General features: G+C 33.3%; 1 pseudogene; it reads right to left on the bottom strand.

Annotated features, from left to right (window-relative positions):
- Positions 1-14,151, bottom strand: part of LOC107857448 — a 62,561-nt pseudogene extending 48,410 nt beyond the window's left edge.
- Between the last annotated feature and the right edge of the window lie 11,238 nt (positions 14,152-25,389).

Here is a 25,389-nt window from a genome sequence, read left to right as displayed (position 1 = left end):
GCCACTGGATTGGCCAGAATCACAGTTCGTCATTTATTATGGGCAGCAACTGACTGAGCAAGAGTGGTGAATGCAATCCTAAACTCCGCATAAGAAATATGATCACCCAAAGGGTTTTCGAGATGAGGGGCTAACTGATTCCCGTTTCATCTTTTAGGAGGCATATTCTGTAGAAGAAAGGGAGAAATGGATTAGACTGAGAGGGACTTGAGATTATGCTCACTGGCATGACAAGAATACTGAAAAGAGGGACACTGTTCCTAAAATATCTCATATCCTCCTACACATAAATGTGATCCACAACAAATACGTGTACAAGACTCTACTAGATGCGGCTTTCATACTTCCTAGGACTCTAATGAACCTTAGGCTCTGATACCAAGTTTGTAATGCCCCAATTTTCTGAATCAAAATACTACACGGTGCTCATGACCCTGAAGGACCACAAGCTAACCCATGACTGATATCTATACTTATACACTGCATAATATAACATGAAAATGCGAAAAATATATACTGAATGGCCATAAGGTTCAAATCTAAATAAAAACATCAGATAAGAATAATGTCAGAAAATGTTATAATATTACCAAAATAAATCTGAAATAACTATCTGACATGTTATAGTCTAGAAAGCCTTTAAACTGTCTGAATAAGAAGTTGATGGAACATGTCTCCAACTAACTCCGTCTATAAAAATTGAATTGAAATATTAAATTAAATAAAAAAATATCATCCTCAAATGGATGATGACTCACTGCAACTCTGCAACTGAAATTCTACTGTTGATTTGGAACACGTGCCTCTGAACCTATAGTGTAACATAAGAGAAAATACCATAGTGCAAATGCATCAGTACATATGAATATACTGAGTATACAAGTGAGGTAGGCTAAATGCAAAGGGTTGTATCCCTGAACAATGCTGACTAATATGTACATGAGAATACATACATCCATTCATAATTGTAACTGAACTCATGAAGATACTGACTACTGAGTCTGAATACTGATAACATGAGTGTACTGATACTGAGATACTAAATAGATGAATGACTATTTTTTATAGTTGGAATTATGAAGAACTGGTATGGCTAACTATGTCTAAGAGTCCTGAAGCTGAATATTAATATCATGAATTCTGATAACTGATGTAACAGATACATAAGTTCAGAGAACTGATATATCTCATAGAATAAGTGGTTGTATCAGACAGTCCAAAAATCTAAAGGAACTATCTGAGTTCCATTCTATTTCTGAGTTGACTATATCTGACAATCCTAAAATCTGAAGAACTACTTTAGTTCTTTTATTAAAACTGTGTGACTATAGTTAACAAACCTAAAATCTATAACTGAAACTATAGAAGGTAGTTTTTTAACCGACATTCCCCATATATACTATAACAGCTAAGTTAGGATCTAATTTGTTCCCTAATTGGAAGGGTGTCAATACCATACCACTGGTAAGGATAGCTGTGAGTCACCCTTATCTTGCTGGTATTCAAATGAGAATGGTGGGAACCCTAAACTGACAGGTTAAGCCACCTCATTAAACCTAATTTGATAGGTTAAGATATCTCAAGCTATCCTAGCTACGTAGTTCTGGAACACAAGGATGACTGCTAAGAATCACACCATGAACTGTAGGTGAGTTCCCATCCTTGGGTTCACTCGGTGCTAACTTCTAATCCCATCTAAAGGATACTGAACTGAATAACTAAGATGAACTGAATAACTAAACTGAACTGATTAGCTGAACTGATACTGATTAACTGGTTTGATACTAGTGGTATTGTTTAGCGGAGCTAAACTAAATTTACTGGATTCCAATGACTGACGGAATATATTAAGTTATGAAGACTGGTTGAGAGTACTAAAGTTACTGAGATTAACTATGAATACTGAGGTTGCTGAGGTTACGGAGCACTAATATTACTTAGATTACTGGACTACTAAGATTACTGAGTTTTCCTGAGTCACATGTCTGACTGAATTCTATAAATCATGGCTTGACTGAGAGTATCGTGATAACATGACATGGCTCTAGGCACAAAACTACATTTTTTGGGTACAAGAACCCCCAGGACTCGATGGAAGGAAACTAACACATCTTGACATTCTTGAGTGCCTGACCATCAATAACAATCCATAATATATGAGTGAGGGATTTCATGAAGTACATGGTCATCATAATATGTAAAATGTATAGGAATGCTTATAATCAAGTCATAAATCTTATATTCTAATATCATGGGCATTCCGACAACATATACTATTCATAACAATCGCATGAAAACCATTTAAGCATAAGGGAATAGCAAACATATAACATTTAGTTCATATTGTAATAATTTGGGGATAACTCATGTGATACTTCAAAATAATGATCTTTTTCATTGCATGGAAGGCATATAGACACACTATGAATCCATTCCACAATTATCATGTACATTCTATTACCACATATATTGCACAACAATGACAAGTGAGCTATTTGAACATAATAGACTAGCATGACTTTATCATATAGTTCACCCCTATGTTATAATATATGATTTTTATCTTTCTAGGTATTTTATCAAACACCTTACATGCAAAATATTGAGCATAGGTGTACTTAACAAATTTAGAAATCTTGAACCACCCAAATTCATGGGTATCCAACTAACATGCCCATACATTTCTTGAAACACATTTAGATACCATCTTGAAACACAATTAACAACCATCAACATGAACATAATCACACATTAAAATAAAGATCATAATTTATTTTTTAAAACATGGTTCTTGAGCTCCACGGATGAAAGGGATCCGTGGATGAACAGTACTCATACCTTAGTGATTAAATCTTGAAAGATATCTAATGTTTCTGAAGGTTCTTGAAGAATTCCTTAGGCTTGCTCTTGAGGAGATAATGTTGAGAGAAAACCCTAATCTTGTAGTTGAAAGTGTATGACAGATCTATTTGAGATGTTTAACTAGAGATAATGGAAGATAATATGCTCCGTGAGGGTTATAAGTCATGGGAAGTTAAGTAAATAAACCAAAATACCTTTACTAAAATAATCCTCTATTACTGGGAAAAATAGCTGACGACATTCGTGATAAGCCGTCATACTGGTGATAGGTCATCATGAAATATCGTAACAAAAAGGTAAAATCTTGGTTTTCTGGTTAAGGTTGATGACATTGGTGATAGGCCATCACGATCATAACGGCTTGTCACAAAATTTCATCACTGGGGGTGAAAATATGCCCTGGTGATAGACTGTCATGGGCATGACTGCATGTCACAAAATGTCATCACTGGGATTCCCAGCCTGGCAGGCCTGAGTAAAATGGGCATAACTCCTTACTCTGATATCTTATTTAGGTGAAATTTTTATCGTTGGAAAGGTAATTCAAATATATTTCATTTTATATATAGTAAGACACCCAGTTCGTCATATAAAATGAGTTATGGTCGATTGAAGTTGACCCAAGTTTTGACACTCACTAAAACTTGAACGATAGGAAAGCTTTTGACTTTTACTTGAGTTAGGGGACTTATATGATCTAAATTCATGGTATAATATATTACCACACTACATAATTGATTAACACAATAAATTTACATAGGATTTGAGGCTTTTAAAACATCTACGCATAGGAATGACGGATTTTCATTCTAGTTGAAAAATTTAGGGTGTTACAGTTTAGTTGTGATCACTTATGGTCTTAAGTGCCCATTGAACTAAGTGTGTAGAATCAAGTTGTCAAAAATCTAACCTATGCTTCAGAATGTAGTTCATAAAAAATGTAGGATATTATTTTCTAGAACTATTTTTCTACTATGTTGACTTTATTATTTAGAAATAAATGCAAAGGTTCTACTTGTTTTTGGATGATCTCATCCTTGTTTATTATACCATGTATCTACCTCTTCTACAAGACAATATATAAATATTTTCAAATTAAACTCTTTATCTTATATATACGGATGTCTATGCTTGGTACATATGTCCAAAAAGTTCCTTATGTTCTAAATTAGTTCACTTTCCCAAGGGTTGCAGAATAGTCCCATGATAATGATTTTTTGTGTTATGGGGCCTATACTTTCCTATGTTAAGATTTATGTCATCTTCGATCTCATACTTGGTTAATAATTCTTTATTATTTTCACTCATTTTAGGTGTCTTAGATGTGTTGATCACTTCAAGTTTGCTATATTTTTAAATAGTGTAGTTTCTAAAAGCCACATTAGTAATATTTTTTCCCCTGGATAAGAATCGACATCCTAAAATAAATGAAACTTCCAAATCTGACTCAAAATCAAGAATAATAAAGTACATTAGCAATATTTAACAGCCAATCTACTCCAATATATCTTCAACTACACCTTTTAGTCTAATCAACATCTTACACACCAACTCCTATACAAATAATGTGGGTTAGCAATTTTCTAACAAAAATTTTGGAACAATGATAGTGGCATCAAATTTATACTAGCTATTAAGTCAAACAATATTCTAGCGTTAGCTGCAAGCAACTCAATAATTTATGTGTTGAAAATTCTACTGTCTTTCTTCTTTATTGGAAGACTATATGGAATCCTTCATGCCTATTTTTTATGATTGGTACCTTAACATTCTCCATCAATAACTTTTTGTTGGTTAAAAATTCTCTCAAATACTTTGCATATTGGGAAATACCCTGCAAAATTCAATAAAAATAATGTTAGTCCTCAACTAGTTTAGTAGCTCATACAACTTTTCACAATTTGGGTCCTCCTTTCATTTGATAAACTTTTTCAGGAATGGAATTGGTAGGCTTCTAAGTCAAAATTTAACTTGTTCAGATCTCTCTCCTATTATTCTTTGGCACCTAACATGCTACTATTTCTCTAGTGTTTCATTTCTCAACTCTTATCCATATTTTCTTATGATCATATTAACCTATCTACTTTGGGATAGGATTCACATCACAAGGTAGACCTCTACGAGGTCTTGTATTCTATGATTCAAATAGTTGGCCCATTTGTCTTTCCAAACATTGGAGTGCTAATTCGTTATTTTTTAGACTAGCCTTGACTTTCTTTTTTCCTTCTACCAAATTATTAGGCACTTATCTTATTGCAAGAGTTTGACTTGTATTGTATTTCCTTCTTTTATTGATATCCTTCATGTTGACTATGCTACTAATAATGGTTTTGACTAATATTCCAGATGCTGACTTTAGTTTTTTGTTAGAAAAATTACTAAAAATATAATGTCATATGCCTCTACTACATAGCCCATAATTTATATGAATTCTAGATTGGCTCTAAACTTTAGATATATGATCTCTTCCACGGGCCTCATAAAATAACACTACCTTCTACACTTGATGAACATTATCTTGGGCTTGAAGTTTGACCTTGAGTAAGTAGCTCAGCTTGTTGAATTCATTGTTCATAGTAGAGATCTATGCTTCTGGATTGGGAGTTTATCGGGTTCAATAATCCTTAATATTTTTTTTACAATACTTTAATTGGATTAGTTAGGTTACTCTAGATTGCTAGATGCTAAATTGTTTGGAAAAAAGCTTTATTTCATCATAAGATTTATCCAGTGATTGTTTACCTGTAGCTGAATTATGAAAAAGTTTAGAGAAAATATCCAATCTTTAAACAAAAGTATGTGCAAAGACTAATTGGGTTTGATAATAATTAGTACAGCTCACCAATAGCTTCTTAACTTGTTCCCAAACTTGACGTAGTCCTCTTTTTAATAGTTTGAACCCCAAAATCTCACTTTACAACTTAGCCATATGGGAAAAATATTTCAAATAATTTATTGGATAAGTCAGCCTATAAAGTTATTGTAATACCGAAAAATTATACATGCTTAGCAATCTAACTTACAATAGAAATTCAACAGAAAATAAATGTTTTTCCTCAGTAAAAACTATACCACGAGTTGTGGGATCTATATCCGAGCTCATCTATGAGTTATAGGATGTCTATCAAGTTTCAATCCTCATTTAAGATAGTCTTCTGTCAATCTGCGACATGTAAACTACCTGGAATATATATATATATATATATATATATAATTACACTTATAGCATGTAATGTTATTTAAGGTTATAAGATGTCCTGAAAACCTTCCTGAATTGAAAGCACCTCTGATAAACGAATTCTTATAACACCCATGAAAATCTAATAAAAGATTAGAACTATTCTAAAATTGCATTGTAGAAATTAAACATCATGTTTATACATTATAAGAAGTGATCTAAAGATATATTAAGGACAAAGGTAACTTCTATCTCATAACCAAGTCAAAACATCCCTTACCAATTGACTTCTTGTGAAGTATCTTGCCATAATCAAGTTTAAACGAGCATTATTTCTAGATTACAAAGATTTTTCAAGTTGAAGATCCACAAAAATGATAGATATTTGAATTATCATTACAAATCCTCAAATTTGGCCTTAATGTGATATAAGAGTTAAATGTTAATCCCAATTTACTATAGTACTAATAAATTTGTTAGTGAAGATGCCTCAGACACAATGATTTGTCATCAGACCCTATGGGTCATTGTTAGATGCTAAGAGTCATTGGATGACACCTATTGACAATAGTACGATCCAAAATTTGTTTCCCTAGGACATGACTCAGGCTATAACTCCTAGCCAGAGGCTACGAGTTATCATATGAGCCATCGGGACTACTTTTAACAGTTTTCAAGATGGTTTTATGGGGGTTGTTTGGTATTACCCACACTTTTAATACAAAAACTATATCTTTTAATCTACCCAAGGGTTGTATAACTATTCTATACACTACAAGAAAAAACTTTATTTATGACCAACATATTGGGATAAGTTGATAATCTCCTCTCTAAAAATATAGGTATTGAGATAAGATTATATTTTGGTCTTTATTTATGTACTTTACTATGAAGGTACTAAATATGGTCCTAAAAAAATTGAGTATTTGGTCCCAAATAATATGTAATTTTCAGGCATAAGCAAAAAAATTTATTTTTTTCATTTGACCAAAAATTAAAGCACCAAATCAAATTCTAAAAAATTAAAACACGCTCCTTTTCTAAAAATTAAACTTATCCCAAATTAAACCCTAGAGCAAGTACTAATCACTCCCACTTTTCTAATTTTCATTGATTTTCTCTCCGTGATCTCATTGAGAAAATTTTTTGGTCGCAGCTCTACCCTAAATCAAGTAATTCTAAGGTTTAACTTTCTTTTTAATTGATCAAGTTATTGTTTTTATTTCATAAGCTGTTGAATTTTTGTAGTAAAATCAAAATTTTCCTTGTTTTCCAGTTTCCACTGATCAGCTCAGCCTAATCTCAATGAGAGAGTTTTTCTCGTAGCTCTAACCTACATTAATGAATTCCAGGTAGTACTTGCAGTGTTGAGAATGCCCTTCTCTCTTCCTATTTTCTTAAAATAATGCTTTTCCACTTTCCCCCCCATCATTTTCACTGGCTAAACTTTCACCGACAATCACAAACTCTGGCTTCATGACATCCAACTTTAATTAATTAAATCAATAACACTTACCCTTTAAGTAATTAATCAATACAAAACACGACCACCTTAGTTTCTCTGCCATTGCTAACTATCTTTTTTTTGTTGGGTTGTATTAATGGAAACTTCATGTGGGTATCTGAATTATCATCAAAATTCCTCGTTTGGTTCTTCTAGAAGGGATGTCTCTTACAAGTTCTCTTACTTCTCCACCATTTTTTTAAAGATTTAAATTATTTTTTATTCTAAGTTTTAATTATAATTCGACATGAAATTTATGATCTTGACATGAACTTGTGTTTTTATTTTATTTTATTTTATTGGTATTTTCTCTTGGTTATATTTTCTTTTTAGTAAAGAATCTTACTTTAATATATGATTTTAAAAATTGTGATTCAAATCCGAGTGTTTACTTCAATAGCCCTTGTTTTTTAGTTTAAGTGTGTTAGTAGGTTCACTAAATATTGTCGAATTATTGTTTCTTAGATTCTAACTATATTAATTTAAGATTAATCTGATGCTGCTGACTTGCCATGCCCATCTCCATTTCCATTATGTCTTTCTATATACTGCTTAGAACTATTTTTTGATTTAGTAGAGGGTCTATCATATACAGCACGGTAGTGGTATGGTCTGCGTACACTCTACTCTCCCCGACCCTACTTTGTGAGATTACATTGGGTATGTTGTTGTATGGTTTAATTTATAATTTCTTAAGTAAAGAATCTTACTTTAATATCCAAAGGGAAAAAAGGATCACTAGGAATTAGTATTTGTGGGTTATAATTATTGAGTTTGGGCATGTTTTGGTAGGTGCACTAAATAATTTTTTTGGAATCATTTTCTGTGTGTTGGTTGGATTTTATTGTTTGAACTCTATCTGGATTTTAATTATATCAATTTTAGCATTAAATTACACAATTTAAAAAGCTAATGTCAATTCATCTATTTGCTCTCCTCAAAACTACCTTATATTCCTTGTAACCTACTAGTAGAAGTAGTTTAGTACATGGAACTATTTAGAAATATATTTTCACACTTACTGATAATCGAAACCTAAATAATTAACTTCATGAAGAACAAAATTGTCAATGTATTGATCTACAACCAAAATAGCCCCTCAATAAACGTTTATGTAACATCATTCTAATGGAAAACCATAGCCTCATTTTCAATGGTGAAATCTAAACAAGTGACTATAATATCTCCAACTAAGTTAAATAACAAAGCAACAAACTTCTATCCATGAAAAAAATGGTAACTTGTTTTGTAGGAATTTGGTGTAATGAAACAAACTGTACCTGTCCCAATATTGTAGTCTCATTCTTTCTCTTGAAGTATTTTAATTATTTTCTTGCATTTTGTTTGGTGATATACTACTACCTTTTGATCTTCTAAGAATTTCAAGTTACAAAATTTCCTAGAATTCTATCATTCTGCTTCCAAGTTAGAGATCTTGTTGTATCGTTCTTATTACTTCATAAAGAAATAAGAAAAAGAAAAAAAAAACATGTGTTGTTCTTTTAATCCTTTATTATGAAAATTTGGATTTAGATTTTAGGCAACAACTACTACTCAATCTTAAACTACTTGAAGTTGGATATATGAATCCTCATTTTTCATGACTTTATGTCACCCCATTCAAACCTATCTGGATCCAATATAAAATTTTTGTTTGCACTAGTTACTTGTGAAATGTTCAGTGACTGCTTTTATTTGTAGATCCATTATGGGAGTCAATAAATTTGTCTTAAAGTTATTATTGTGCTGAACACTGTATCTTCATAGCTCCTTCCATCCTGTTTTAGAGATTTCTTATCAATTTGGTGTTTTTAATTTAGTTCTGAAGCTGGAAGGAACAGTCATTAGGTGAATATCCCCTACCTTTCTAGTTGAGGTTTGATTATTTGATCACTTTATATTCCTGATTTTACACTCGTGTGAGGTTGATATCAACATATGCTACCATTGCTAATATATGTACTTTTATTCCATGTTGTGTTCTTGTATAAAAAAATCTTCATGCTATTCATAGATATGCGTTTACTATTGATTCTAGAAGTGATTTGATCTCAAAACACCTAGAACATGTACGAACCTTTCTTCCTAAGTACCTCATCCACCTAGTTGGCAATTTTTGTTATCTAGTTCATGAAAAGGGTTACTGGTTGAGAGCTGAGTCTGGTTCTTCAAGCTGTGGCATAAGTAATTTTGCTTTAAAGGTTTTTCATAATTTACCAAAGAAGTACACAATTTTTACTAAAAACTTTTCATCTACTCTTTTCTCACTGTATGTTACTGGATTCTTTTGATAGTTTATCTTCAGTTTCTAGAGCAGCTACTGAGCTGGAGCAGTAATTTGGTTTTGCGTTCCATGGATGGAATGGAAGATTATCATTACAAGAGATAGATGTCTCTTCTCTTGGTGTTGCTATTTGAAAGAGGACATGATTTGCATGGTTTTAAACTTATTTTGTTTTGTTACATATGCAGAAACCTTTTACGAGTATATACTAACATCTTTGTAGCATTTATATGGTGAATGTTTTCAATCTTTGACATTTGTACCTTTGTTGGCATTCTTTTTTTCCTTTAAGTTGATGTCATGTTTTAATTTGATGTTGTGGCTAGCGTTGTTAGAATATTTTGCACACGTTACAAGTTTATATTGAATTTATGTATTGTGTTTGTTATATGGTGATTGATTCTAAGCTGGGGATCTATCAAAAACAACCTCTCTACTTCATCTGAAGTAGTGGTATGGACTTCGTATGCTCTATCTTCTCCAGACCCCACTAGTTAGGAATACATTAGGTATGTTGTTGTTGTTGCTGTATATATGAGATGTCTATCAACACACGGAATTATGCTGAATGTTGGTCACCCCAGACCTCCAAATAAAAAACCAGTATAAAATTAATAAAGCAAATAAAGGAAGAAAATCTTCCAATCCATACTTCTCGTCTTTCCGTCCAATTTTTATATAAATAATTTTTTTTTATCATCAAACATCACTTTCTCAGTCAATTTTTGTCTTTTTGTTTGATTTGTATTTTTGTCACTGTTATTGTTGTTGCAGTAGTGACTTTATCTGAGATGTTTAAATTTTGTTGGTCTGTGATGAATATATGCTTGTTTGGATAGTAAGTCGATAGTTTCATAAAATGTCTTGAAATTTCACAAAAATAATATAGTTCTAATTTAAGGAGGAGGTCGTGTTATCTTTAAAGTTGAAATACCTGATATAGTAAGATATAATAATGTGATGGTAACATTGTATGTGAATATAATTATTTTTCTTACCTTTTCTTTCTTCTTAATCTAATTTTTATGTATTCTACAAGGTTATGGCACCTAGTAAGCAATATATCCAACTTTCTCTTCATAATATAACCAAAAAAATCTACTTAGATGGGCCAAAAAAGTTTGTGAATTATGTATTATGGGGAACAGAAGAAGAATATAAAATATGGTGTCCTTGTTACAAGTGTTGTAATACAACATTAGGAACTCGTAAAATGATTGAGATGCATTTGAAAGTCCATGGAATAATTCAAAATTATACCTTTTGGTTTCACCATGTGGAACAGTTAGGTAAGCCACTATCAAACTCTGAAGATGAGGATGAGGATGAAGCAGATAATTTTGAGAGTTCGAGGGAGCAACAAGTGCAAGGAAGTTGAATCACTTGAATTTGAGTAGAAGCTAAAAATAACGTTTTACAATAATTGAATGGTTGGAAAAAATAGCCATCTATTTTCGAGAAACTTGGGAAAAATAATTTGTGACAATAACATGTGTCCATTAGCTACATCATCATGGCATGATATTAAGAAACAAAATTTGTATCACATGTGGGTAGCTATTAACGTAACAATTGTAATCGATAGTATGAATGGGCATTTGGACCTTTGTTTGGTTCATTCTAACTAGTGTTGTGTATTGATTATTGTCAGACAAATTTGAGAGTGATGATATGAATAATCACCGTGATCATATCTTTTGATGGATGAATGAGTTGTGGAACAAATGGAGAGGACACTTGCATAGTAAGTATGTGAAAAATAAGTCAATGGTACATCTTCTTAAATGTAAACCAGAGAGAGTAGAGAAGAAGGACTCGGAGTGGTTAGTTATGGAACATTTTTGTTCTGAAAGTTTTTAGGTATTCCATTTCATAACACTATATTAATTACTTTATAGTTGTGTGTTGATTGGCTTCTTTTATCTAAATAAATCAATATTTCTATTTATGTTGCTCTGTATTACCTGATAGTTATTCCCTATAAACTTTATTTGTTGATGCAATTTCAAAATTTGTATTTGAATATATACTAAGCTTATTATTTCAGAATAATACAGGCGAGAAACAAAAGGAATACAACAAACCAAGCCAATTTGACAATAATTCATCATATTGGTAGCAAGCCTATTCGAGAGATAATGTATTAGCAGGTAGTATCAAAAAATATTTTCATAAGAAAATACTTTTGAGGTATTATTTGACATGTTCTCTTTGATGTAAAGGGAGGTAAAGATGGTAATCCTCAAGATTTGGGGACTATTTTCTATGAGACTCGTAAGAAGGGCAACAAGCTTGTTGATCCTGAAGAAATTAAAAAACATGTGCGTTTGGTAAATTCAGTTTGTAAATCACTTAAAATTATTATGGGTTCTGATTGAAAATGACCTTTTATCTATCATGTCGGCTCAGATTGAAAAAATTTTGAAAGTATATCCATCTCTACCTACCATAGCGATTGTAGAAAAAATGTTGGGGACCTCAAAATCATAGTCATGTAGAGTGGTTTGGCGGTGGAGTAAAGGCAAAAGATATGAAAGGGGGCACTTCTTCAAAGACTAAATTATTGTACGCTCTACGTTCAACTCGAAAGGACAATAAATCCTTGATTGAGGAAAAAATTCATTGAATGGTCGTTTGTAAACCTTAGAAGACGAGATGGAAAAAATAAGAAAAATGCAAGAATTTTTTGCTGCTCAACAATCTCATAACCCTCATACAACCTCCCACGTTTTAACTGAATGACACTGGCTTATTTTGGTGTCCAAGTAAGTAATTATTTTAGTTGGTTATTATTTAACTATATTTTGTCAAGATTATAACTTAAACTTGGGTGGAGAGTTATGTGAGGCTGCATTTACCTTTATTTTCATGTATGGCATTGTTATAAGTGAACTTGTGTATGGGGGTTGGGGTGTAGGGGGCTTGAGTATTTCTTGGTGATTCTTGGATTATAAGTAAATGAGCTTCTAGATATTGTGTCTTATTTTAAACAAGGAAGATGTATGACTGAAAATGTGGATGTACAAGTATAGAGATTTCTAAGAGATGAATTGAGTAGAGATTTCCAGTGGACTTCTGCCACAGTGAACTTATAAGTAACGCCCTGCTTCTTCTTTTCAGTAGAGATTTGAGAAGACAATTCTCTGTTACTGATAATGCTCAAATTACATCTCTCTTACAAGAGAGTAAGCGGTCGTTGTCAAATATATAACCCAACTAGGTTGGGGTCGAATTCCACAGGGAATATGGTGTTAATTAAGTTGCATGTAGATTAGTTGAATTTTAATCGTTCGTTTCGATAAAATAAATAGGGGGGATTTGATTCAGTTCACCAATTAATGGTTTCAGTTTAACAATATGAAATACGTGTAGCAGTATTCAATTTCAGAGAAATGGCAAGCTAGGGTTATGTCCACCTTGTAGTTTTCAATACTTTCTAACTATGGACATTAGGAATTCATACATGCATCACGCTTACAGAAAAATGTATTGTATTTAATAACATAATCATAGTGTTTCTTAACCATCAAGGACTAATTCACTTTAGTTCTCTCGAAGCAAAAGTGATCACCAAAAAAAAACAATACAAAATCTCCAAGTAGTTAATCTTGATAAGGCATTAACTTATGAAATAGGGGTTGGTAATCCTATCGGCCCGATCCCTACGCTACCACCACAGACCTCATTAAAGTCACAAAATAAAGTCGCACCGTGAAACTTTTTGGGTCGGATTAACATAATTTGAGGCACGACTCTAATGCAAATCATACTTAAGCCTTACACATTTGACCACTCCAACTTACCTGTAATGTTCCCATCACTCCTAAACTTACCACCATTGACATAGCCCAATTCCAAATCAAATTTGGTACTAATATCCTCCTTAGTACTTCATGCACCTACACTTACTCAAAAATAACAAAAATGATTAGAAGGACGGGTTGCCTCCCACCAAGCGTCGTAGTTTTGGTCATGGCTCGACTCTTCTTTTTACATTTTTGTTTAACATGATAAAGTGAAGATAAAATCATGGGTTGCATCCCATATAGCACCTGATTTAACGTCGTGGCATGACTCGATTATCTTTACTACTCATACTTCATCAAGATACATCGATGATACCATTTGTACCTCATTTGTTGGATCAAGACAATGCTTTATTCCTTGTCCAACCACTTTGAAGTCACTCACATCCTTGCTTGCTAGTTCAACCAAACCAGGTATGGTCTCCAAAAAAGACATATTCTTAGCTGGTATATCTTTCTCATCTTCATAGAATACATCAACAATTGAGAAGACACTTATCTCCTTTTGTTTTTTCATAGACTGACATACTTCAAAACAAACTTCTTTCTCATTGAGCCTAAATTTTAGCTCATTCAGCTCCATGTCAACTAACACTCTCCAAGTTGCTAAGAACGGCCTACCCAAACTTATGGGCACTTCTAAGTCCACTTCGTAATCAAGAATTACAAAGTCGGTAGGAAATATAAAATCAACCACTTTTACTAGTACATCATGTAGAATCCCAATCGGTCTTTTTACCAATCTATCTGCCATTAGAAACCGCATATTGGTGGGTGTAAGATCTCCCAAACCCAATTTCTTGAAAACCGTCAATGGCATAAGATTTATACTTTCCCCAAGATAACAAAGGTCCTTTTCAAACTTTCGCAATCCAATCATACATGGAATAGTAAATGCTCCCGGATCAACTTTTTTCTGGACAATAGATCTTGTAGCAATAGCACTACAATGATGAAGATTGTCTACTGTTTCATAGCTCATAGTAATTTTCATCATCAACAGGTCTTTCGTAAACTTAGCATATCCGGGCATCTGTTATCTGTTCCAGTGCTTCAACTAACGGCACATTTACTGACAACTCTTAAACATAGCCATGCATTTTCTAAACTTCACATCATCTTCTTTCTTCTTTAATCGTTGTGGAAATAGGAGTGGTGGCCTTGGGATTTCAGTTGGAATAACTTCTAGCTTTTTTCTTATGCCTTGCTCCATATCACTAACATATTTCTGCTTAGGTGGTTGTTCTATTTCTGCACTCTTCTTTTCTGAACCTTCCAACTTCACAGGCACCATTGGAGATTTTTCGACCATCTCCCAATCCATTTTGACATCATCAGTATAAGAGAATGCTCCCAAACCTTGACTAGATAACATCTTACCACTCTTAGTGGTAATGGCCATACATGATCCATTAGTCCTCGAATTCTGAAATGTATCACTTGGTAAAGTCACATTTTGTCTTTGGTTGAATGTTATGGATAATTGGCTCATCTGCTGCTCCAATTTTTTAATAGAGATTGAGTGTGAATTTACTAATTGACTCATGGAAGATATGTCTTCATAGTAGTCACCCCAGAATTGGTCGCCTTAAATCCCTTTAACAGTTTCTCCATCATATCCTCCATGTAAATTTTGCCTAAACTGGTGGCAGCATTATCACGGCTTCTAGAAGGTACATATAGTCCACTCCTGTCACTTTTATTCTTCAAATCTCCTTGATGGTTCCAACCTTATCTTGACCAGCGGTCCGAAAACCCCCTGCTTATGCAAATAGTTAGCCTCTTCCTCAGTGTTAGATTCAGCTCCCTTACCATGGGACCCCACAACTTTTAACTTTTCTATATTCTCTGATAGCAAATATTTCGTGAGAAGATCTATCTGGGTTTTCGTGTGAGCTATATCCTGATCACACTCTTTTTCTCTCCTATGCTGCTCTATTAATATTACACTAGACCCAGTATTGCTTGCTACCATAGAATCTTTTATATGCCAAGATCTACTTTTCTTAGTCACTCTTTCTAATATGTCCGCAGCCTCGCTAAAGGTGAGCCCCATAAAAGCTCCTCCTGCAGCATTATCCACTATTGACTTTGTAAGTGAGTTCAAAGCTCTGTAGAGTATTTCCATCAAATATTCATCAGTCATCTTATGGATTGGCCATTGAGTAAACTTAATTTTAAACCTCTCCTAAGTCTCATGCAAAGCTTTATTAGCCAATTTCCTAAAGTTGTTGATTTATTCCCTCAACTGTAATATTCTGGAGGGCGGAAAGAACCTTTCTAGGAAAGCTTCTTTCAATTGCCTCCAATTTTATATAGAATCAGGTGTTAGATCATTCAACAACACAGTTGCCTCTCCAGATAGAGATAGAGGGAACAATATTAAATGAATAACATTTTGTCCAACTCCAGGATTTCAAATGACTTACAAATACTGATGAAATTCACCAAATATAGATTTGGATCATTACCAGGTAATCCACCAAAGATTCCTTTTAGATTCAGTAGCTGGATCATAGTACTGGTGATGTTGAATTTCACCTCGGGAGCTACTGGTGGTAGACTGGTTGCCCCTGTATATCCAGTTCCATCTAAATCGTCCTCATTATTGTCAACATCAAATTGCGCAACTTGGTGGTTTGGTCTTTATTTGAATGGAGGATTTCAATTTACAGGTGCAACTACCCCTGCTGTACACCTCCTATTAGCTGGGTCCCCTTCATCTAGATTAGGTATCGAACCTGGGTTATCTGCATTTTGTAGATTTAATTGAGCATTACCCAAAGCAGCTAATCTTTTAGCTTCCTGTTGGTTAGCCATTCTTTTAATGATATGAGATTCAGGATTAAAGGGTAATAATGGTTCTCCTGAACTTCTAGTTCGTGGCATAAATAACAATGATCCTGCAACAAACAAAAATAACAATTAACGTAAAATAAGGAAACTTGACTAACAATCAATTAACATACATAAACTCGATCGACAACCGTATTCCCCAGCAACGGTGCCATTTTTGTTAACTCTCAAACTACACCTCTCTTACTAAAGAGTAAGCAGTTATTGTCAAATATATAACCCAACTAGGTTGGGGTCGAATCCCATAGGGAATATGGTGTTAATTAAGTTCTATGCATATTAGTTGACTTTTAATCATTCATTTTTCGTAAAATAAATAGGGGGATTTGATTCAGTTCACCAATTAATGGTTTCAGTTTAATAAGATGAAATACATGTATTAGTATTTAAATTCAAAGAAATGGCAAGCTAGGGTTATGTCCACCTTATAGTTATCAATACTTTCTAACTATGGTCTTTATGAATATATACATGCATTATGCTTATAGAGAAATGTATTGTATTTAATGACATAATCGTAGTGTTTCTCAACCATCACGGACTAATTCACTTTAGTTCACTCGAATCAAAAGTGTTCACCAAAAAATAGTACAAAATCTCCAAGTAGTTAATCCTGCTAAGGCATTAACTTATGAAATAGGGGTTGGTAATCCTATTTTCTTGTTACCACTCTCTTTTCCGAATGTCAACCTTTCTTTCGAACAAGTTGCATTTTAAGGCATATCCTCTATGTTTGTAGCCACGAGAATTCAAGATAAACAAAGAGAGTATGATGTAAATAAATCAATGCATAATGAATTCAAAATCCAAAGTAATAGATTGTATGCTAAAGGCTTCCATAACCCTAACTAATAAACATAGCTACTCATGAATAAAACAAAAATCATGATAAATATATTCATCATACCAAAAACTAGAATATGATCTTGGTGTGCGAATAGTGAAAACAAGAGAAAAAAATATTTTTCTCTCCCTCCCAGGCTAAGCCACCCTTCTCTGCTCTCTCCAAAAAATACTTAATAATGAATAATTCAATAAAAATTCAGTATTAAGCCTTTTAATAATCTTTTCTCTCATAATTGCCTTCTAAATCCCTGAACTAATTATAAATGACAAACTAGTCTTGGACATAGTTTCTAGGTGCCATATTTGGTCCAGATTGCTACTCTCTCTTGTGTCATATGCCATCTGCATTCCATTGTCCCAAAATGTCTTCATATACCTTATTAATCCCTGAAATTATGCTAATCACATCGGTTAGCTCACTTACCTAGAAGTAGAGTAAGAACATAAGAAACTAGGAACTTTGTTCTCTAAACACAACTAAAATATGGATAAATTATGGTGCTTAGGCATATAAATACACCCAAGATCAGTAATGCTCTTCTGCTTCTTGTGTTTCTATTTAAGAGATAGCATACTGCTACTTCTTGTGTGTTTAGCTGTTACGAGTAGCAATAGCAGACTGCTGCTTCTTGTGTACTTATTCGAGAGAGAATGTATAGTAGAGCCATTATACCTGTTGCTTCTTTTGTGTTTTTTTGAAATTGTTTTGCTGCTTCAATTTCTTTCTAGTAAAATATGTCTCTGGAAAGATTTAGTTTACTTTATTATAACAAAAATATATCTTATGTAATAAAACAGCTCCAGTTAAAAGTCTTTTCACCTTTAGTTTGGTTTATTTAAGAATATATGTGGTATAAGAAAACAACAAACTATTTTCACCTTCCTGAATGAGCAAGACCTTCACAAAAGTTAAAGCTCAATAGTTACCCACTTTATTCCATTTATATCAACTTGAATATCATGTCACACAAATCTATCATATTATATTATTGTGTTAGAGCCTTTGTCATGGTTGTTTAACTAAAGGATTGACTTTTCAAAACTTTGTTCTGACAGATTTTTGAAGATTGAAGTTACAAGGAAAGATGCAAGTTTTGATGATGCACAAGCTTATTATTATTTTTCTAAGAGCGTTATGTAAAGCTTGACATCATATTGTAGCTCGGATGTTAATTTGTTAAGTTTTTTTATTTAAAAAATATTGAAACTACTAACAACATTGTAGCTCGGGATGTTAATTGGTTAAGGTTTTATTGATTAGCAAATATTGAAATTATATTTATTACACTTTGTCAATTTCAGTAATAATTTTATATTTAAAAATAAAATATATACTTTTATGATATTAAGTTTCAGGACGTACCATTGGTGGTAAATTATAGATACAAATATAATATTGTTTGGTCTAAACGTTAGATTTAGGATGAGTTAGTTTCTTGTCTCTAAAGGTTAATCATGGACGGGTTAATTTCTTGCCTCTAAAGATAACTCAAGGACGAGTAAGTTACTCGTCGCAAAAAGGTTTTAGTGACCACAAAATAACTACTTTTTAAAAATGAAAATCATATATTTGGGATGACATATACGGTGTCTAAAAGTATTTTTGAGACCAGGAATGTTGCCGTCGCTAATGAAATTTAAAAACCAGTTAGAGCACCTCATCGAAATTGACCTTTAGCAAAGAAGGCTATTAGGACAAGCCGCGACGAGTATTTTTCCATCCTAAAATGTCATCTACGACCAGAATTGGACTTTTAGGGACAAGATTTCCCTTCCCTAAAGGTTATTTTTCTTGAAGTGATAATATCTCCAATTCCCCCATTCCCCATTATTCTTTTAATACTTAGAAAATTTAGTGAGAAAGGGGTGATTTTTTTCTCCAAGCAAGATCTAGGGCTCTTCAGCTACGACTTTAAATTCAAAAATTTCATCACGATTCTCAACCTCAGGTATGTTGGAAATCAGCTATGGGTTTTCTTTAATCCATTGAGTACCAAAATAAACTCAATTCCTCACATTTAATTCACACTTCAAGCTTAGGGTTTCCATGAAAAAGTGTGAATTACTTTAGTTTTCAGTGTCTTTTTTAAACTACACCATGAATATATGTTTAACCATAAATTTGGGAATCTTTACATACTTATGGTTAGGACATATCATTATATTGATAAATTCTTGATTTTGGTCTTGAGTTATAAAATTCCTTGTTATGTTCAAATTATAGCATTTTTGTGGTGATTTTCATTCTTTAAAGATGGTAGGTTATATGCATTGTTAGTAGAATATTTAGTTTTTCAATTTTCATGTAGTGTGCTTTCTGATAAAGCTTGATCATGCTCAATTTACTGCATTATTTTTGGGTAAGACGACCATTATAAATATAATAATCCAACTTAAGTTGGGATCGAATCCAAGAGGAATGTGACTAGTTTAAGAATCCTATATATGTTGAAAGTTACTAAGTTTTTTCCAATAATGTACACTTAAAAAATGACATAAATTAAATTGGGAGGGGGATAGGATTTTGAATGTTATTTAAACAAAATTAACTTGAACACTACTTGAGAGAAAATTTTTTAGGTTAAATTCCAAATAGAGAATTATCTTGGGATTATTCTTTCCTAGGGGAAAATAGTGTATGATATGATATAAAATTCACCTTAGGAAGTAGGGAACCACCCATCCATTCAATAACTTGCTCACTAGGGGTACATGAGAGTGAAATTCAAAGTCTACTAAATGGAATATATGGGTAGGCTAGGTTAGGGGTTTTCATGTTAGACTTTCAAAAAAGCACCAAAATATGACCCACGGATTCTTTTGAATACCTCATGGGTGTGGTAATAAAATCAACCTAAAATATTAATGGGGCATCACTATTTCTAGGATGATGTCCAAGACACAACAAATTTATAATCTATACTTATTTCTATGGTAATGTGAAGGAATAGTCTTATATTTGATTTATTTTTCATAATACCTATCACCCACATCCCTCTTTCAAGTATAATGTGGGATCTAAGGAAATACCCACTTCCCTCTTTCAAGGAAGATGTGAAATTTAGGGAAATTGGTGCTTTCACTCCAAATTCCAATTTAACAATCTAGTATTAGTGGAACCCAACATCATTAATTAAGAATTGACACTATCAATCAAGACTCATGCACATTTTCACCCTATTCAAACATAACCCCAAGGTAATATTTAGCTACTCATGAAAATTGAGAAAAGAAATATACACAAGTTGGGATTCATTTCCTCCATTGATGGAAAGAAAGAATAATATCAAATCCAATTAGAAATTGTAACAAAAAATAACTTTGAAAATTTAGGAACAATTGTCTTACCCCAAATAGTAGGATTTTTCCCAATAAAAATATTGAATTCGAGTTTAAAAAGGTCCAAAAATGTGTAAGGGTTTTGCCCTTTTTAGAATTGGGTTCAACTGCTTGAAATTATCAAACTGCCCCTTGGCATTTAGCTGTGTCATCACGATTGCCATTTCCTGATCGGGATTGCTACTCCCTTGATCGCGATGATCCCATTGCTATTGGCAACTTTGACTTGGTCTTGACTGGTAACTGATGGTCGATCCTTACTCTGGATTTTCATGTTTTTACACTAACTTTGCCCATTTTGTTCTCATTTCAGCTCACTTCACTTTTTTCCTTCCAATTACCTCTAAAAGCGCAAACCATTGGAATTAGTGCATTGAATGGAAAATTTGGCTGATTTACACAATTTAATCATAGTAGTGTGCACAAATTTTAAAGTGAATGACTCGTAAATTTAACACTCATCAACAACCAAACATAAACCTTTGCTTGTACTCAAGAAATAATACTTTTTATTCAATGAGGCTATGCAATTATAAGCCCATTCATACGACCAAATGATCATAATGATTTCAAACTTTGTTAGCACCAACAAGTAGCTCTCAAGCATGGTTAATGCTATTCTCACAACACCCGTTGAACTAAATCACACTTTGAAGGATAGAAAGACTTCAATGAAAAATAGGTAGCAGTAACTAACTCTCTAAAAGTGACTCTCTATTGATAGCGACTCAACCATACTTCTTTGCCTCATTTTTGGAAGATGACAATTTCACCTGCCTCAATTAGTCTACATACCTTCTAACAAAAGCAAATCGAATACACCAAAGCATCTATCATACAACAAGGGATTTAATGTCTAGCACACACTCTCACAAAGAATCTCTCAATACAAACAAGTATCATAGAATATGCTTGCCCTTATTTTAAATCGACACTATATTGAATACCCTTGATTGGAGATCTAGAAGGACTTTTTCAAGTTTGTAATGTAAGCTCGAGCAAAGGTATGGTATAATTTGGGAACAAAAAGACTACATCCTCTTTGAACATCTACATTACACTAGTCAATAAAACTTTTGACCATAGGCCACTTAATTTGTTTCTGACATCACACATGTGCCTACTTTTAATACCTTGATTTACCCATTTTCAAAGCATTTTCTTTTCATTAATTTCTTTGCGCAATCTATTCTTTTCCCCAATTTTCGATGGTTCCATTATTTTTCACTTTTTCACCTACTTAGCTTTTATGCACCACTTAAAATACGATGGCCCAAGATCACCCCTTCAAAGATTTACCATCTACAACTTAGGCTTTTAGCCTCAAGTTGCATTTTCAAGTTCAAGAAGGGTGGGGTTAAAAAAGTAGTTAACTTCAAATGGTTCAAGGCTTTTAATGTGGTTTCGAAAGAAAGGTTCAAAGGCTCAAAATGGTTGACTAGGGATACTATTCTATGACCAAGTAGACTCTTAAGCCTAAAATAGGTTTCCATGTTCACAAGGAAGTCCCATGATTATTTTACTAACCAAGAATATTGATAACTAGCCTTGAGAGACTAACGAGGAAAGTTTTAGATGACACAAGTAAGAATGAGAGTTAAATAACTATGTTCACTGCACATGACATGCAGACTTTTTAAGGAGGCCCAATTGCTACAAACTAAGGATTTTGGAGTCACTAAAAGTAGGAAAGTATTGTTATAAAATTGTACATGTCCTTGCCCTTGGTTTTCAAAAAATTTTTGGATGGAGGACGGTGATTGTTTCGCATTTATAGCTTGCAAAATTTTCTATTGATCGCACCAAACATAGCTATCGTCACACATTTCGGCTCTAATGAGGCCAAACCATATGGCTACTGAGACTTCACCATAGGCATAAGGGTGATCCCAAAACTTCAATGCTACAAGTACTTAGAATTCCCCTGCATCTATTGTAGAAAACCCAAACACGACGATTTTCTCTTAAGACTGTCGCCAGTCAGTCTATTATAGGGAAAGGCTTGTTTGATATCATCATAAACAAGATATGAATGAAATAAAAATCCAAGGATGAAAATAAATAATTAATCCATGAAATATCGGCACCATCAGGGTGCCCAAATATTACAACCCAAAAGAAGAATAAAATCATCCAAAAAAAATTAAATCATCCAATAAATATCCAAATAATATAAACCAAAAAAATATCTACAGCTACTAAGGAGACAACACATCCAACTCAAAGATTTTACTGACCTCATTACATAATCATGAAAGTATACAAAAGGTAAGGGGTTCTCCCTATAACAACATCAAGGAATTTGGTCATTCTGATCTCAGCATCAACCCTAACATCATCTAAATATAAACATTCAATTAGGATGTAATTAAAAAGGTTACAGAAGCATTCATTAGTCATAAAGACATAACTAGACACTCTAAGTGACCAGATCGAGTTCCAAAGGCTATCTTTGGAATGTCAGATTCTTTGATTCTGAGCTGATGATAGCCTGTCTGAGGTCTATCATAGAGAAATAGTTTACACCCTAAAGTTTATCGAACAAGTAATAAATCTTGGGGAGAGACTATTTATTCTTGATTGTTACTTTGTTCATTTGATGGTAGTTGATGCATATTTAGAGGGATAAGTCTTTCTTTCACATGAAGAGAAGTGGATCACCTAATGGATAAATAACAGGCTTAGTAAAACCCTTATCTAAGAGGTCTTTCAACTATTATTTCAACTCCTTAAGCTTTGTTGGAGCAATTCTGTAAGGTGGAGTTTACATAGGCTTGGTATCTAGGAGGAGATCGATTCTAAAGTCAATTTCCTTCTTGGGAGGAACTCCATAAAGATCTTGAGCGAACACATCTGGAAACTCATTCAATACTAGAACTTACTCAAGTCTCTGAGTTTTAGAATTTGAGTCCTATAGTCGAATGATATGGTATATAAATCCCTTGGAAATCATATTTTTTACCATAAGATAGAAGACAAATTTACCAATAGGTACTGAAGTACTACCCCTCGATTTAATAAAAGGCTTATTTGGAAAGTGGAACTATACTATTCTATTTCTATAGTCAACTAAGGCACAACACGAGTGGAGCTAATCCGTACCAATAATGAAATAAAAATTAGTCATCTCTAACTCTACAAAGTCAACTAAAGTAAATTTCTAAGATATTATGATTGGGAAATTTTTGTATACCCATCTAGAATTAATAGAACTGCTGACTAGAGTAGATACTTACATGGGTTCTGCTAAGATTTCAAGATTAATGACAAAGTCTACTTCTATATAGGGAGTTACAAAAGAAAGAGAAGCTCTAGTGTCTAACAATTTATAAATCTTAAGATGGAAGACTTGTAACATATATGTAACCGCATCAGGAGAACTTTCCTTATCATGTTGAGTTTAGAGACCATAAAGTTGATTCCAACACTTCCCATCGGTGGCATTGGAGGTGTCACCCTACTGAGTAGGGTGACCTATTGGTATTGTCAAAGGATTAGTCTGGCCTTATTGGTGATCATTTCTACCCTTCCGCATACCCAATAGGAAATAACTTATACTATGGCCTATATTTCCATATCTAAAGCACGTATCACTATCTGCTCTACACTCACTCTAATTATTCTCACCACACTTATTATAGATTGGGTTTGTCCATCCACTATCCATAATACCCTAGGACTCAAAGCCTGGTGTTATATCTCAATTGCCTATCAAAACTTTGGCATTGATTGAAGATGGGGCTGGAGTTGAAGATTTCCAATGGAATTCTGAATGATAACTACCTCCCAACCTCTGGTAAGAAAAGTTAAAGCTTCATATTCTAGCTATCCTATTTTACCTTTTATTCTGTATATGCTTCTCCTCCTCACTTTGATGAATATGAACCATCAAACGAGAGAGATACATCTCCCATATCTGCATTGCTGTTTTATACTCCCTAACTATATCTTTAGAAAATCCCAACATAAACTTACTCAACTTGGACCTAGAATCATCCACCATAGTCATAGCATACCTCACTAACTCGGTTAAGATTAGTGAGTACTCTTTAACACTTATACTACCTTGATTAAAATTAATGAAATCCAAAACCTCAGTGTTCCTCAACTCAAGTGGGAAGAATATATCAAAGAAATTGGTAGCTAACTCATCACATTCTACAAGACCTACCTCAACACCTCTGTCCTTCTTCTACTACTAAAACCAAGTGTGAGCTACTCCTTGCAACTAATAAGCAACTAGTTAACACTCTTACTCAAAGTGATACCCATAATATCTGTCACTTTTGTAAATCATCAAAAACTCTTGTGGATCCTCCTTATACTTGGATCCATAAAATAATAGAGGATTCATTCGAGTGAAGTCTCAAATAATAGTTACAACTATATTTACTATTTGGTTGACTAGGAAAACAACCTATTGATTATTCAGGGTAGCCATGAATTAGGCTAAGGCTATAACAGTAGCCCTTAATTTTATATGGGAAACCTATTTATTCAAAAGGTGTGTAGGTATAGGTGGTGGCATGGGATGATCCATATTCCTCCTTCTGTTAGCCCTTCTAGGAGGCATTTTCTTTAAATGGTAGATAACTAGTTAGATGGAGAAGTTTAACAGATTTTATGGTCTATAGCATGACACAAACACTAGAAGAAGGGAAACTTTCCTTATATGTCTTGTAGCCTCATGTCCATATGTGTGGCACTCTTCATA

Source organism: Capsicum annuum, unplaced genomic scaffold (genome assembly GCF_002878395.1).
Source record: "Capsicum annuum cultivar UCD-10X-F1 unplaced genomic scaffold, UCD10Xv1.1 ctg5201, whole genome shotgun sequence".
Taxonomy (NCBI): domain Eukaryota; kingdom Viridiplantae; phylum Streptophyta; class Magnoliopsida; order Solanales; family Solanaceae; genus Capsicum; species Capsicum annuum.
The sequence above is the reverse complement of the archived record's forward strand: the minus strand, read 5'-3'. Positions and strand labels throughout refer to the sequence as shown.